Consider the following 16,464-nt stretch of genomic DNA (forward strand, 5'->3'; position numbering starts at 1 on the left):
CCGGCGCGCCCGCCGCTGGCTCCCGCCGCCCCCTGCCGGCGGCCCGGGCGGAGGTTCCGGCGGCCGCGGGGCCCATATTTGGAGAAAGTCTTTCCAGGCTCCGTCATCCTCCTCCGGGGGGCGGCGGCCGTCCTAGGGGCCGGCCCACAGCCGCGGGGCGCCGCGTTCCTCCCCACGGAGCCGGCGCCCAGGCCTCGGGCTGGGGTGCAGAGCCGGGCGCCCCCCTCTCCCCATCCTCCCAGCCCCCCGCCGCTCAGCTCCTGCACGCTCCTCCGCGAGGGCCCGGGCCGCCCGCGCTGCGTGGGAGGCTGGCGCGGAGAGAGCCTCGGCCCGATGGTGTCACTTTTCCCGTCCGCCCCGCTGCTGACTCGTCCTCCCAGCGGGGCAGCAAGTCGCCGCGCGGTGCCAGAGGCCGGGGTACGCCCAGGCTCAGGGGCGTGTGTGTGTGTGTGTGTGTGTGTGTGTGTGTGTGTGTGTATGTGTGTGTGTGTGTGTGTTGTCCGATTTCGGCTTGGCTCAGACCTGGAGGATTCCCTCCCTCCCCCCGCCCCTTCCCCCTCCCCCCTCCGCCCCACCCACACCCATCTCCCACCACCCCATCCCCTCTCCACCCCGGAGAACTGGCACTTGGAATTGCCTCTGGGGAGAAGTTCCTAAGGCTCTGGTCCCATTGTCCCCAGGAGGAGCTGGCTCTTGCTTTCTCTTGGTCTCCCCTACCTTCCTCTGTGCATACTGCCTCCCCTTAACCTGAGTAAGTTACTTTGGGAGGCGTGGCGGGCGGGAGACCTCTAGATAGGAAGCCCTAGCTCTGCCACCGCACTGGTCTTTTATTATTATTATTATTATTATTATTATTATTTTAAAATATATTTTATTGATTTTTTTTTTTTTTTACAGGGAGAAAGGGAGAGGGATAACGAGTTAGAAGCATCAATCAGCTGCCTCATGCACACCTCCCACTGGGGATGTGCCCACAACCAAGGCACATGCCCTTGACCAGAATCGAACCTGGGACCTTTCAATCTTTCAGTCTGCAGGCCAACACTCTATCCACTGAACCAAACCGGCTAGGGTTGCACGGTCTTTGTAGCCTTCTGCAAGCTGCTCATCCGCTCCAGGCCTTGTTATCCTTCATCTGTAAATTGGGAGAGGAGACAGCAGGGAGTAAAACTGGAGCAGCCCCTTTAGGGCTACATCTCATGCCATCCTCTCCTCATGACAGAAGCAAACACTGATATGGCTCACTCTATGTCAGGCACTGGAATGCCCATTTATATATTTAATTCTCCAATGCCCTGTGGAGGCAGTTCCTCCTGTCCATCAATATCTCTTACTATTGTAATTGAAGAAATGTAGGTAGGTAACTAGCCAGAAGGCACTCACCTAGCAGGTAGCAGACCTGAACCAAGGCATCTTGGTTCCAGTGGGCCTTGCACTTAGCCACTGTGCATACTGCCTCCCCATCTCTTGCTTCAGACATCCAGGCCTGTCCCGTCTACTGGAACTTTTACATTATTACATACCCAGATACTCCAGGATAAATGCATCAGATAGAAAAGTAGTTGATACTTTAACTGAAGCTGTGCTAACCTCTGAGACTTGCCTAAGAGACTGGGCTTTGGAGGAGGAGGAGAGAGAGGAATGTTCTATTGTAACAGAAAAGGTCTTCACGCAAACAAGTTTACATAGCGGACTTTTTGGCACCTTGGCAGTCTGATAGGGAAGATATCAGATCGTTGAGGTCCTTCTGACATTTCACAAGCCACACTGATCTGGCAATCCTTACAAGGCCTGTTGAGAACTGCGTTTGCCACTGAGATAAGGTTTTCTGTGTCACCTGATGGTCATCAGTCTGAGTGTGCCTTGTGGGTTGGACACATGCTTGAACCTGTTTATTTCTTCCAACTCTGAGTACAATTACAAAGGTATCTGAGGACACGTCATTTTCCCTCTCTGAAGCCCAGATATATCGAGTCCATTCTGTGTCATCGCACTGGGTAAGCACTGGTGACATAAAAAATGGGACTTTAACATTGATCTTCCCCTTGAGGACTCTACAGTCTGCTGCTAAAAATAGATACAACGTTTACAATAACTAAGATTTGGAAACAGCCGAGGTGCCCATCAGAAAACTATGGTACATCTACACAATGGAATACTACGCTGCCATAAAGAAGAAGGAATTCTTACCATTTGCAGCAACCTGCATGAAATTGGAGAACATTATGCTAAGTGAAATAAGCCAATCAATGAAAGAAAAACACCACATAATCTCACTCATTTATGGTTAACAAAGATCATTATAAACTGTTGAACAAAAATATAGATACAGAGATAGTAAAGCATAAACAGAATGTCAAATTACAGTGGGAAGGTTAGGGATAGGTGGAGAAGGTAAGAGACCAACAGAAGGATGTGTATGCACGCATATAAGCATAACCAATGGACGCAAAACTCGGGGGGTGGGGGGGAGGGTATATAAAGAAGTGGGGGAGGGGGGAGGGCAATGGTAAGATATGTACACATATAATACCTTAATAAAATAATTTTTTAAGTAGATACAACATGCTGTGTGTTCACTTCTCTGCCTGGGAGTGAGGGTGTAACTCATCTGTTGGAGAGAATGAGTGAGACTCTGATCCAGGGAAGGGCAGGTGAGACAGAAGAACAGATCCTCTACCCTGAGTGGTGAGGGTGGCTGGGTCATAAGATCACTTGTGGGAACTGGCAGGGGCAGTTCGCTGGGACCTTCTGCAAATGGCTTGGCCTGTCGTAGCATTGGGACCCTGCCTGCAGGCAGGGGTGAGCAGGGTGAGGTTTTGCCTTCGTGTCTTTATCTGTGAGGTAATGGGGTTGCCCGAGTCAGGGGACAGGCACCGAAGGCCTCCCAGGGATCAGCCATGTAACAAAATGTCATTTCAAGGATTAGTGCCAGCTAACACTTGGCTACAGCCTCAGGGAACCATGGAAATAGTGGGGACCAACTCTGGGGAGCTGAGTGGTTGATAGAGGAAGATGTTTGCTTATTTTTTTCACTTTTAAGATATACCAGAGATCTGGGTTTTTATGTGAAGTCTTTCAAATTTTAAACTATTGGCAATTGATTAAAACTGTTAACATGCCATCAAAGTTCATGATAAGAAAAGGAAAGAAGGCAAGGTTGGGTGCCTTTCAGTTGTGATCTCCACACTGAATGTCTCCAAGAGTTGTCCTGCTCGTAGCTACTCACGAAATATTAGGGAATAGCATTTTATTGTCAGGTTTCATTTAATTGGCTAGACTTCCATTTGTCTTAAAACCAGGGCTGCCACTTAACTTAGCTGTAGGAGTTTATAATTTATCAACAAAACTGGAATAAGCATCTTTATTTTTTACTCCCCAGACACCATGCAGCCTCCCTTTTTCTTTTCCTCCTGAGTTTATGGTGTAAGCAGCTGGCATTGTCTTGGCAGCATGATAGGAAACACTTTTTTTTTTTTTTTTTTTAGGGCATTCGTAACCAATAGGAACTATATCTGTTTATTTCCTCCACCTGGCATCTGTCCACAGGAAGCCAGGCATTGCTAACCCCTTTACCTTGCAGAACTTCTTGTTTTGTGATAACGCATAAACATTTCATTGGAATGGACCGGAAGGCACCTCTCCCACTCCACCCTGCAATCCATCTTCTAGACATGATTGAGCAATATGAAACATATTAATTATAAGTCACTATCAAATGGGTTGGCATGAGACTCAAGGGATTAAGAATTTACCTCCAACTCCTGTGCTTTATTTCCAAAGATACCTGCCTCTTCGTTCCCCTCTTAAAACCACACAAACCATATTCAGCATTTAGAGAGGATCTGATTTGGGTATGGTACATGAGCACTCAGATCCTGCAGAGAGATTGAAGCCAATTATTCGTGCCAACATTTTTAGGTTTGAGGATTCAGTGTAAAGAAAGATTCTGGTAATTGGGCTGATTATGTGAAATAAGACATAAGACAGGTTTAATGCTTAACAGGATGTTTGACACATAGTAAGTGTTTAATAAATTACATTTATCTTACTGCTAAGCACTGCCAGTTATCATAGCATGATCTAGCCTTATTCTAGTCTAGATGATATTCTATATTCTTTAAACTAGATGAGCTCTAGTTATAAAATCATTTGACAAATGGCATATAGATTATGTGATTTAAAAGATCCATCCAGCCTGGCCGGTGTGGCTCATTTGCTTGGAGCTTCGTCCCTTACACCAAAGAATGGCTGGTTTGATTCCCAGTCAGAGTGTATATATATATATATATATATATATATATATATATATACACACATACATACACCCAGTTAGCGGTTCCATCCCTGGATGGGGGGCGTGTGGGAGTCAACTGATCAATGTCTCTCTTTGTCTCTCTCTAAAATAATAATTTAAAAAATTTAGAAGATTCATCCAGACCAGCTTTCTGGCTTGCCTAGGGCCCTACTGACCCTATAAGAAAGTACTCAGATGACCTTGAGTCATAGAATCACAACTTTGCCTATAGGCAGTGGTGAGCCTTGGGAGATTTTTTTCTTTGTTTCCATATCTAAAAGATAATCAGGTTGTCCCAGTTCAGGGTCACACACTCACACGCCCCAGGGTATAAATTACCATGCCTGGGGATTAACACCAGCTGACATGTGACTTCAGCATTGGGGAGTTATGGGGATAGTTTTAGATATTTTTTTTCTATGGGGCCTGGGTATTGCCTACCAAAGACTGGGCAGTTAGTGTGTATCTATATAGATGAGTTAGTGATCTCATCTCATGTTTATAAACAACCTTGTAGGGTGAGTATTTTGTCCTAATTTAAGTAATGAGAAAACTGGGGCTTAGCTGGAATCAGTAGCAGGTGCAAGGGCACAGAGCAGTTAGGGTAGAATAGAGTGTCTGTTCCAAAGGCTGGTCTTTGGACAGAGAACACGGTATTTGGCCCCCAGGAAATCTGCCTTTCAGCTTAAAAACTTGCCCTCAATTTCACTTTCCCTTACCAACGGACTATGGATGTCACTTAAATATCTTTCCAAATGTGTCTTGAGCTTATTTGTATTTTTAGTAATTACACACCCCAATTTCTTCAAGAGAGTCTGGTCATGAATGAGTTAAACAACAAAAGCCGGTTTCTTACTAGGGACTCTTGCCTGAGCTTGCTCCTATTTCCTCTGAATAAAAAGAGATGTGTCAGAACAGAGGAGGAACTCAGAGATTGAGAGATGCTTCTATTGTAACTTAGTCATTGCCATTGATTTTGTTTCCGAAGGCAGATGGAGCTGCCACTTCCCTGACCTGTGGTCACCTGCACATTGTTACTACCAATTTGTACTATTTAAGTAACATTTTAAAAATATATATTTTTTTTATTGATTTTAGAGAGGAAGGGAGAGGGAGAGAGAGAAACATGATAAGAGAGAATCATTGATCAGCTACTTCCTGCATGCCCCTTACTGGGGATACGCCCTGACTGGAATCGAACCCGGGACTCTTCAGCTGACAGGCCAACGATCTATCCACTGAACCAAACCAGCTAGGGCTTAATATATTTTTCAACTTAGGAAATAAGGATACAGAGAAGTTAAGCAACTTGCCCAAGATTAGATAGAATGTGACCAAACAAGGATTCTCACCCAGGACTGACTTCAAACCTCATGCCCTTTGTGTATATCTACTGTTCTGACTCCCTTAGTTTCCACTCCTTTTATAAGTGCTTGTTCTTTTTCTACTTTCTTTTATTGTTACCACCTTGCCTATATAGAGCCAGCCCTTTAGCTTTTCCTTAGCTTTCAGATCCATTGACATTGAGTCTTAGAGCCACTGGTGAGTCTAACTTCTAAAAGGAGATGCAAATTAAAGTGAATGGGATCATTAGCATCATGTTGACTACATCCTCATCATCATTATAATCAGAGAACAGGCATGGGGATAATCAGCCTGCACGTACATTTATTTGCTTCTTTGAATGACTTAGGTATGTATATGTGATTTCTGTTTTCTAGGGACAAATGACAGGTTCTCTGGGCTTTCTGCACTTTCTAGGTCCTTGCTATTGTGCATCTAGAAGCCCTTGAGTCTCAGTTCACAAATGTAACTATAAAGGGCCTACTTTCATGGCAGGAACAACCTGCAAACACTATTTGAAGGACTTATAACCCTAAAAGCTGGGGCCAGAGAAGGAGGTAGGGGATGAGGATGGAATGGGAGCAAACTCAGAGAAGACTTGTGAAGGGACAAAAAGTGAGAACTGAGACAATTTCCAGCTGAAGTCACCTCTCCTCTTAAAAGTCACGGACTATCCAGGTTTTGATCCTTTGTGTATAGGCCTCTCTTTTGGAACACAATTAGGTGACAGTGCCTGGGAACTAAGAAGTGCTCCAAGTTCTGAGTCATTTCATTCTGCTTTCTTCCAGAACACCGTGGGAAAAGGATGGGCAGACTAGTTTAGATAAAACTCGGTCCCACCCTCACTGAAGGCTAGGAACAAATCCATTTTTGAAATGTTTTTAAAATATAATTGAACTGAGAAAATATGTAACAAGCCTCTATTTTCTGTTTTCAACTTACCGGAAGCTTTGTTTTGTTTTAAGTCTCCAGGCTATCAAATTGGGTGTGGTCCATAACCTTTTAGATTTCAAGGGGGTTCATACTTGCCTTTAAAGCACATTCATAAAATGATGGCGCCATGTTAGGGTTTGAGGAAACAAAGATGACTAAAATGTGGTCCCTGACATTGAGGATAGCACATTTTAGAGGGGTGAGTGCATGTGTAAATAACATGTGTGTAAATACTGTAAAATAAGACGCTTCATGAAGGTACAGTGTGAACAAACTGTTGCAGGACCCTTCACTGAACAGGGCCCCATACTAGGGGTGAGGTCTTATTGCACTGGACAGTGTTTCTCTGGGATTTGCCAATGCATCCTCTGAAAAGCTTGGAAGAATAAACTGGTTTCCTCTGCTTGGATTTAACTGACTATGATTAGGACATCGGCGTAAGTCTTGAGGGCTCTCTAACAACCTCTCATTAATAAGGGGTTGGATGTTTTGGTTTTGATTGCCTTTCTACTTCCCTTTGGTAAGTAATCCAGGCTTCCTGATGTTTATAGCTTTTTGGATAAGTGTCTGTCTTCAGGTGTTCTAATGATAACTAATGGTTATAGGAATTATATTGTCAGCCTTATCAGAAATGGTACAATGAATCTCAACATTTCTGTTATACTAGAGGCCTAGTGCATGAATGCGTGTGTGAGTGGGGTCCCTTGGCCTGGCTAGCAATTGGGATTGATGGGGGCTGGCCAGCCTGGGAGGGACTGTGGGAGGTTGGCTGGCTGGGGGGGGGGACCACAGGAGGGCTCCAACGCATGTCTAGCCCATCTTGCCCAGTCCCGATCAGCTAGACCCCAGCAGCAAGCTAACCTACTGGTTGGAGCATCTGCCCCCAGATGGTCAGTGTGCATCATAGCAACTGGTCGAGTGGCCAACCGAATGATCCACCGATCAGTTGGATACTTAGCATATTAGGCATATCTTACCTAAAAAAAAGAGTAATATGCAAATTAACCATCACTACACTCAAGCCATGTCCACCAGCCACACTCACCAGACAGTCAGAGCAAGTATGCAAATTAACCCCAACCAAGATGGCTGCAGCCACAAAGGGAAGTTGAGAGGCTTGGGTTTCTCCAGCAACAGAAGCCAAGCCTTAGCTGACCTAGGCCTCTACTCAAGGATACAAAGTTTCAATTATAGAAGACAAATCCAAAAAAAAAAAAAAAAAAAAAAAAAAAAAAAAAAAAAAAAAAAAAAAAAAAAAAAAAAAAAAAAAAAAAAAAAAAATGGTGGCAGCCACAGAGCTGGAAAGAGCAGGCTAGGGTTGCCCCCGGCAATGGAGGAAGCAAAGCTTTCCATCTGCCCTGGCCCGCTCAGGCCTCCACTCAAGGCTACAAAGTTAATTATAGAAGATACATGAACCTCAACAGAAATGGCAGCAGCCAGAGTGAGCAAGGGGCTTGGCTCCTCCACTCCAGGCTACAAAGTTTCAAAGTTTCAATTGTAAAAGGTAAATAAATTCAGATACCAGGGCCTCTGCTTGGGTCGCTGGGGTGTGTGGCTGGCCTGCAAACCACCACAGGCCCTTCACTCAGGCCGCCACACGCCCCAAGGGAACCCCACCCTGATCTGGGTCAGCCTTCAGGGTAAACCATCAGACCCCCACCCGTGTACCAGGCCTCTATCCTATCTAATAAAAGAGTAATATTCAGATTGACCATCATTCCAACACACAAGATCAAGATAGCTGACCCCATGTGGTCAAAGATCCTGCCCCCATGTGGACACAATATGGCCACCACAAGATGGCCAGCAGAGGAGGGCCGTTGGGAGGGACCAGGCCTGCAAGGGAGGGCAGTTGTGGGTGATCAACCATGTAGGGGAGGGCAGTTAGGGGTGACTAGGTCGGCAGAGGAGGAAAGTTGGAGGCAAACAGGCTGGCAGAGGAGCAGTTAGACATCAATCAGGCTGGGTCACAGTGGTTAGGGGGTGATCAGGCTGGCAGGCAGAAGCAGTTAGGGGCAATCAGGAAGGCAGGCAGGCAAGCAGTTGGGAGCCAGAAGTCCTGGATTGTGAGAGGGATGTCCAACTGCCCGTTTAGACCCAATCATGGCGGGATCGGGTCTAAACAGGCAGTTTAACATCCCTCAAAGGGGTCCCAGATTGGGGAGAGTGCAGGCTGGGCTGAGGGACATCCCCCATCCCATGCACGAATTTCATGCACAAGGCCTCTAATATATATATACATACTGTCCAGTGTATACCTTTAAAACTACACACACACACACACAGTTTTAAAGGTAAGCCCCCAGTTATTAGAGACCTTTTTCCTAGGCAGTGAGCCACAATGGAAGTGGACAAGAAGAGAGAGCATATTGGGTAGGAAGGCTATACTGCAGGATCCCATTATATTTGGTGGTGTTTGATTCCATTCTTGCCTGTAGTGTGCCATCTGGCTTTATTTCCTTTCTTCTGTTTACTGTGAGCTTAGTTTTCTTTTATTTGTCTAGTTTCTTAACATGGAAGCTGAGGTCACTGATTTAAAATTTTTGTTTCTTCTATTATAAACATTTAGTGCTACAGATTTCCCTCTAATCCTTCTTCAGCACCATCCCACAAATGTTGATATGTTGTGCATTTATTTTTATTCAGTCCAAAAGATTGTCTAATTTCTTTCTGACTCTTGGTTTATTTAGAAGTGTGTTATTTAATATCCAAATATTTGGATATTTTCCAGGCATCGTTCTGTTATTGTGGTCAGAAAATAAACTATGTATGACTTGACTTTTTAAAAATTTTATTGTGACTTGTCTTATGGACCATCTTGAAAATAATGTCTATGCTTTTGTGGGTGGGGGGTTCTGTAAATGTCAGTTATGTTAACTTGTATGATAGTGTTCTTCAGGTGTTCTAAATGCCCATTTTTTTTATTTTTAAAATTCTTTTGTCTACCTATTTTTTTTTTTTAATTAGGAGAGAAGTATTGAGATCTTCTACAATTGTGGATTGGTCTACTTCTCTTTTTAGCTCTGTCAGTTTTTGCTTGGTGTATTTACACTTCTCTTATTAGGTGCATAAACATTTAGGATCCTCTTAATAAATTAACTCGTCTGTGATCAATAATTTTATATGTCAACTTGACTGACAGGTGAGGTGTCCAGATATTTGGTCGAACATTATTTTGGGTGTGTCTGTGAGGGTGTTTTTGGATGATTTAACATTTGCATTAGTAGACTGAACAAAGCAGATTGCCTCTCCAACGTGGCTGGGCTTCATCCAGTTAGTTGAAGACCTAAATTAAACAAAAAGGCTAAGTAAGAGGGAATTCCTCTTGCTGAGTGCCTTCCAGCAAGGACATCAGATTTCTCCTGCCTTTGGACTTGAACTGAAACATCTGCTCTTCCTGGGTCTTGAGTCTGCCAATCTGTGCACTGGAACTACATCAGCTCCCCTGAGGCTCCTGCTTGCCAACTGCAGACCTTGGGACTTGTTAGCCTCCAATCTTAAATGAGCCAGTTCCTTATAATGAAACTCTTTACTAGTATGTCCTTATATATCCCAATGGTTCTGTTTCTCAGGAGAACTTCAAAATACCCTCTTTATCTCTAGTAATATTCTTTGCCTTGAAATCTACTCCCAACTTCAACTTTCTTTTGATCTAGTGTTAGATGCTATGTTTTTTTGTTGTTTGTTTGTTTTTTTTAAATTCTTTTACTTTTAATCTATGAGTGTATTTAAAGTTAGGGGTTTTTTTTGTTTTTTTTTTTTAGTTTTGCTTCTTTATCCAATTGATATTATCTGCCTTTTAATTGAAGTGTTTAGACCAATTGCATTTTGTGTGATTATTGATATAGTTAGGATTAATCTATCATCTCTCTGTTTTTTATTTGTCTTATTTTTTCTTCATTCCTCTTTTCCCTTTTCTTTCCTTTTTAAAAAATATATTGTTATTGATTTCAGAGAGGAAAGAAGAGGGAGAGAGAGATAGAAACATCAATGATGAGAGAGAATTATTGATTGGCTGCTTCCTGCACACCCCCTGGGCATGTGCCCTGACTGGGAATTGCCATGACCTCCTGGTTCATAGGTCGATGCTAAATCACTGAACCACACTGTCCAAGCTGTTTCATTTTATAAACTTTTATTTTGAAATAATATAGACTTATAGAAAGTTGCAAAAAAATTAGTACATGGGTCCCAGAAACCTTTATCCCAGCATCTTATAACTATAGATCTATATCAAAACTGTGAAACTGACATGAGTACAGCTCTGTTATCTAGACTACAAACTGTGTTCACTTTTTACCAGTTGTTTTGTGTACTAATATGTGTATTTCACCTTCATATTTGAAAGTTATTATTACTGGGTATTGACGTCACTTTAAAGATGTTATTACACTGCTTTGGCTTGTGTTGTTTCTAATGAAAAGTCTGCTGACATTCTTTGTTTTTCCTTGAGTAATGAATCTTCTCTGTGGCTGTTTTTAAGAATTTTGTCTTTATCACCACTGTTAAGCAATTTCATTCTGATGGGCCTTGGTGTGGTTTTCTTCATTTTCTTTGTTCTTCGGTTATTGGATGTGTGGGTTTAGAATTTGCATTGAATCTGGGGGGTAAAAAAATTTAGCCATTATCTTTTCAAATATTTTTTGGTCTCACCATCTCCCTTTTCTGTACTTTGGAGACTCCAATTACATGTGCATGAGGTTACTTGAAGTTTTAACCAGTTCACTAGATTGTTCATTTTACTTTTAATTTCTAGACACTTTGGCTTCCCCAAACACCTAGCTCTGTCTGGCCAACTCAGGGAGACTTCTGGACTCTGTCTGCATCCCTCTCACCTGTGCTGTAGTCTGAATATTTTTTTTCAATAAGTTGGAGTAATTGTAGGTCTCCTCTCTTTTATTTCCCCACTCTAAGCAATCCCTGTCTTAAGTTGTTTCATATACTTGATCATATTTGATTAGTTGTTTCAAATAGGAAGGAAAATAAGGTGACTGTCTCTACATTTGGGCTGAAAATGAAAGTCCTGCAATTGGAATTATTGGTTCCTGAGGGCTGCTGTAACAAAGAACCACAAACTGGGTGGCTCCGAACAACAGACTTTTATTCTCTCACAGTTCTAGAGGCAGAAGTCCAACATAAAGGTGTCAGCAGGGCCATGTCACCTCCAAAGACTCTAGGGGAGAATTTTTTCTTACCTTTTCCAGGAGGCTGGCTGTACCCCTCAGTGTTTCTTGGCTTGTAGATGCATCATGTCAATGTCTGCTTCTGTCTTCACATGCCCTTCTCCCCCGTGTCTCTGTCCAAATTTCCTGTTCTTAAAAAGGCAACAGCCATTGGATTACAGTCCACCCCAATCCTGTTTTATCTCATTTTTCTTCTTTCTTTTCTTAACTTGATTCCATGCATGTTATTTCAGGCTGCTGCAACAGAATACCATAAACTGGATGGCTTAAAAAACAAACATTTAGCCCAGACAGAGTGATTAAGGTGGTTGAGCATCATCCTGTGCACCAAAAGGTTGGCCAGTTCAATTAACTGGCACATACCTGGGTTGCAGATTTGATCTCTGGTTAGGGCATGTGTGGAAGGCAATTAATAGATGTTTATCTCAAAACATGTCCTCGGTTGAGGATTTGAAAAAAAAAATACCAACATTTATTTCGCTTAGTTCTGGAAACTAAGACCAAGGTGCCAGCAGACTCAGTGTCTGGTGAGAGCACACTTCCTGGTTTACAGATGACCCAAGGACACAGTGAAGAGAGCAGAAAAGTGATCATCTCTCTCATGTCTTCTTTTCTTTCTTTTTTTTTTTTTAAAGTATGTTTTTATTGATTTCAGAGAAAGGAAAGGAGAGGGAGAAAGAGATAGAAACATCAGTGAGAGAGAAGCATGGATCTGCTGTCTCCTGCCTGCCCCTCACTGGGGATTGAGCCTGAAACCCAGGCATGTGCCTTGACCAGGAAGGGAAATGGTGACTTCCTGGTGCATAGACATTGCTCAACCACATACTGGCTGGACTCATGTCTCTTCTAATATGGGCACTAATCCCATTGATGAGGGCTCCACCTCATGACCTAATTACCTCCCAAAGGTTCCACTTTCAAATATCATCACATTGGCAATTTAGGCTTCTACATATGAACATAAATATTCAGTCCCTAGCAATCTGCCAAATAGGGTCAAATTCACAGATAGGAAGGGTTAGTATTCCAATATATCTTTTTTGTGGGGGTCAGGGTGAGCACTATTCAACCCATAACAGAAACTTCTATTCATCTTGATTAAAAAGTACTTTAAATAGAACAAAGGTGATCTTCATGGTAAACTGTTAAAATACTCTGCCTTGCCCAGTCGACGTGGCTCAGTGGTTGGTGCGTCAACCTATGAGTCAGGAGGTCACAGTTCGATTTCCAGTCAGAGCAAATGCTCAGGTTGCAGGCTTGATCCCCATTGGGGGCATGCAGGAGGAAGCTGATCAATGATTCTCTCTCATCATTGCTGTTTCTCTCCTCCCTTTCTTTCTGAAATCAATAAAAATACTCTGCCTCATTAGCTTATCTTTAAATATCAAGTGTTTATGTCAGTTATAATTTCTAAATTAACTGTATGTTTATCTTTCCTTAAATATGATTTGTGAATACAATGAAATTATTGCTTTAAAACTTCTCATATGTGCTGTGTTGTTGTTGTTTTTCTTTAAATAAAGCCATGTGTATATTTTTTGCCTTCTGTTTTACCATGGATGAGTGGTATAACTAGGGATTAGAAGCGGTTAAAAATAGAAATTGTAGTAATCAGCTGCTATAATGCTATCTTAAAAGTAGCTTCTTGCCTGAGGGTTAAAATGTGTAGTCAATTAAATCTTCATCATTTGAAGGGATTAGAAGGAACTCAGACAAATAGGCTGATCCTTGATTTCATTTACAAATTCTTTTTAAAAGAAAGCCAGAAAGGGATCGCTCACCTAACACCGATTTTCATGAAGCATGGTCAGAATTACAACAGGGTCATACAAGCCTACATTCTAGACTGACTTTGGTTAGGGTGTAATAAGTGTGTAATGATGCGTGCGGATCCACAGGCTTTTTGTAATGGAAGTGAATCCTGAGATCTCCATCATCATACTCAATATGTTGTACTATTTTAATGGCCTGTTTATGTGACTTTCTCCCCCATGACAATCTTGAGAGAACAAATATCTTGATGCTTACTTAGTATAATGAAATATGTAGGTGCTCAGATCTGTGCAGAGATGACTGTAGGAAATGAGGAAGGAAGGACCAAATGAATAAATGAATGAATGAATGAATGAATGAAGGGCTGGAGAAGTGCCTTTCTGGCTTTAACGGCATCTATGCCACCAAAAAGCTAGTCAGTGATAGGGAAGAAATGCAACTTGTTCTCCAGTAGTTTTCTTTTCAACATATATATATTTATTATCTCTTTGGATTTTAGTTCTCTACCTATATTTTACTAGTTTTAGTGAATATTAATACATAGTACTTACTAACTTCTGGATATTTTTCTAAGTGCTTTTCATATAGTAAGCCATTTGATCCTTTTCACATTTCTCTAGGGTAGGCACTGTTATCTACATTATAGAAAACTAAACACAGAGATGTTAAGTGATCTGCTGTAGTAAATGGTAAAGCTGAGATTTGAACCCCAGCAGTTAGGTACTAGAGTCTATACATAAGCAATCATGATACATTTCCTGAAACAGAGTCACATTACCTGTTTGTTAAAGTTGTGTGAGAAAAAATAAATTGATATTTAATAATATACAATAGCATAATATAGATTTTATTGCACAAAAAGCATCTAGTCTTTAAAAATCTCAGTTGACATTATGTTTAAGATGCTCATTAGTTTGGTTATTCTTTATTGAAAGATATAACTCAAATACAGATAAATAAGGGTTGGCAGGATATTACAGTGAAAATGTTGCACTTTTCAGAAAAAAAAATTTAAGCAAATTTCTTTTACTTTTTTTCTTGTTATTATAATGACCAGCTTTGGGTATTTCTTTGTTCCTAAGATCTATTTTTAGAATAAAATCTTGTTCTCTAAATAAAAAAAAGATATAGGACCAATAGAAAAACTAACTTAAGGTTTATAAACTAATATTACTGAAAGGTAAATTAAAAATATTCTCTGCTTAGCACAGAAATCCATATGCATTAAGTTCTTATTTTTATATAAATATCATAAAACATGGTTTATTTGTTAATAAACATTTACTTGTTGATAATGAGATTATAAGTGATTTTTATATTCTCATTATCTTCTCTTTGGTATAACTTTTATTCTAAAAACTACCTTAAAATTTGTGGTATCTGATGAATGAGTTTATTGAAAAGAAAGGGCTCTACTCAGAATATGGAAACACTAGCGGGCAAGAAAATCTACAGACATAGAAACCATATACCCCAAACAAACCATAACTGGAGTTAATTTTTCAGGCTCTGTATTCATCAGGGATCCTCTGAGCAGAGGATTTGTTGAGCTGTGTGGGCCATCAAAAGGAATGCTTTGATAGCACCTTCCACCTAATTGGAAATTTATAAAAATTGCATCATTGGTCAAACTATGTCCATAGAAGGGAAGCAACTATCTGTCTTGGATTGGTTTTATTTGTTTGAACTGTGCATTTTCCTTGGCTCCCATTTTATTGTCTTAAATTTATCTTTATTATTGAAAGTATTATAGATGCTCGCCCTCCCCACCCCCCGCCCCCCAATTGACTCCCTCCACCCCATTGGCTCCCATTTTATGCGTTAACTCTGAATGTATTAGCTTGCTAGGAGTGCCATAACAAAAGATCACAAATCAGGTGGCTTACACAGCAGAAATTTATTTTCTCATAATTCAGGAGGCTAGAAGTCTAACATCAATGTGTTGGCAGGGTTTGCTTCTTCTGAAGCCTCTCCTTGGCTTGCACATGGCCTTCTTCTTATATCTTCCCTCTGGTCTTCCCTCTGTATGTCTCTATGTCCAAATTTCTTCTTCTAAGAAGAACACCAGACATGTTAGATTAGAGCCCACTCTAATGACTTAATTACATCTTTAAAGATCTTATCTCTAAATACAGTCACATTGTGAGGTATTGGGGGTGAGGACTCCAATATTGAATATTGAGGGGACACAATTCAGTTTGTAATACTGAATAAGTTTAGTTCATTTCAAACTTCTCATGGATGTAGCAGAAGCAGAAAAATCATTTTTTTTTTTTTTTTACACAAGCATAAGTCTAGATTCAAAGTGGCTGATGTTGAATTCTGGGTCTCTCATTTAAAAAATGTTTGACCCAGGACAAGATATTTTGCCTCTCTACACTTCAGTATCCTCAGCTCTCAAATGGGGACAATATAAGCATGTATCCCATAGGTTCATTGCAGGCACTCAATGTCTTGATGCAGATCTTGTGAGCATTGCTTGTCACAGAGCCACACACTAAGTGCTCAGTAAAGTTTAGCTGTTATTGTTATACCAAATCATCTCCTTAATGCAGCTATTTATTTAACACTGTACTGGACAGAGAAGATATAATGGTGAACACAAAAGATAGTATCTGCCTCTCAATGAGGATGGATTCCCCCATAAATTTATATGCAGTTTTTACTTATTTTGAGGAAACTTTTGTTCTCCTCTTAAGAGTTTCCAGTAGAAATATTTTTCTAAGAAATATGAAATAGTCAAAGCTTGCTTGATTTCTCTTCCCTTCCCTTGTTGTGGGCACTGATCCTTATATATTTATAGATTTAGGGAAAGGTAAAGGCTGAAAAGGAAACCTGAAGTGACAAATCCTATATAGTCTTTTACTATCTTCTATTTACTCTTTAAACAACACACACACACACACACACACACACACACACACACACACTATT

This window comes from Pipistrellus kuhlii, unplaced genomic scaffold (genome assembly GCF_014108245.1).
Source record: "Pipistrellus kuhlii isolate mPipKuh1 unplaced genomic scaffold, mPipKuh1.p scaffold_m20_p_2, whole genome shotgun sequence".
Taxonomy (NCBI): domain Eukaryota; kingdom Metazoa; phylum Chordata; class Mammalia; order Chiroptera; family Vespertilionidae; genus Pipistrellus; species Pipistrellus kuhlii.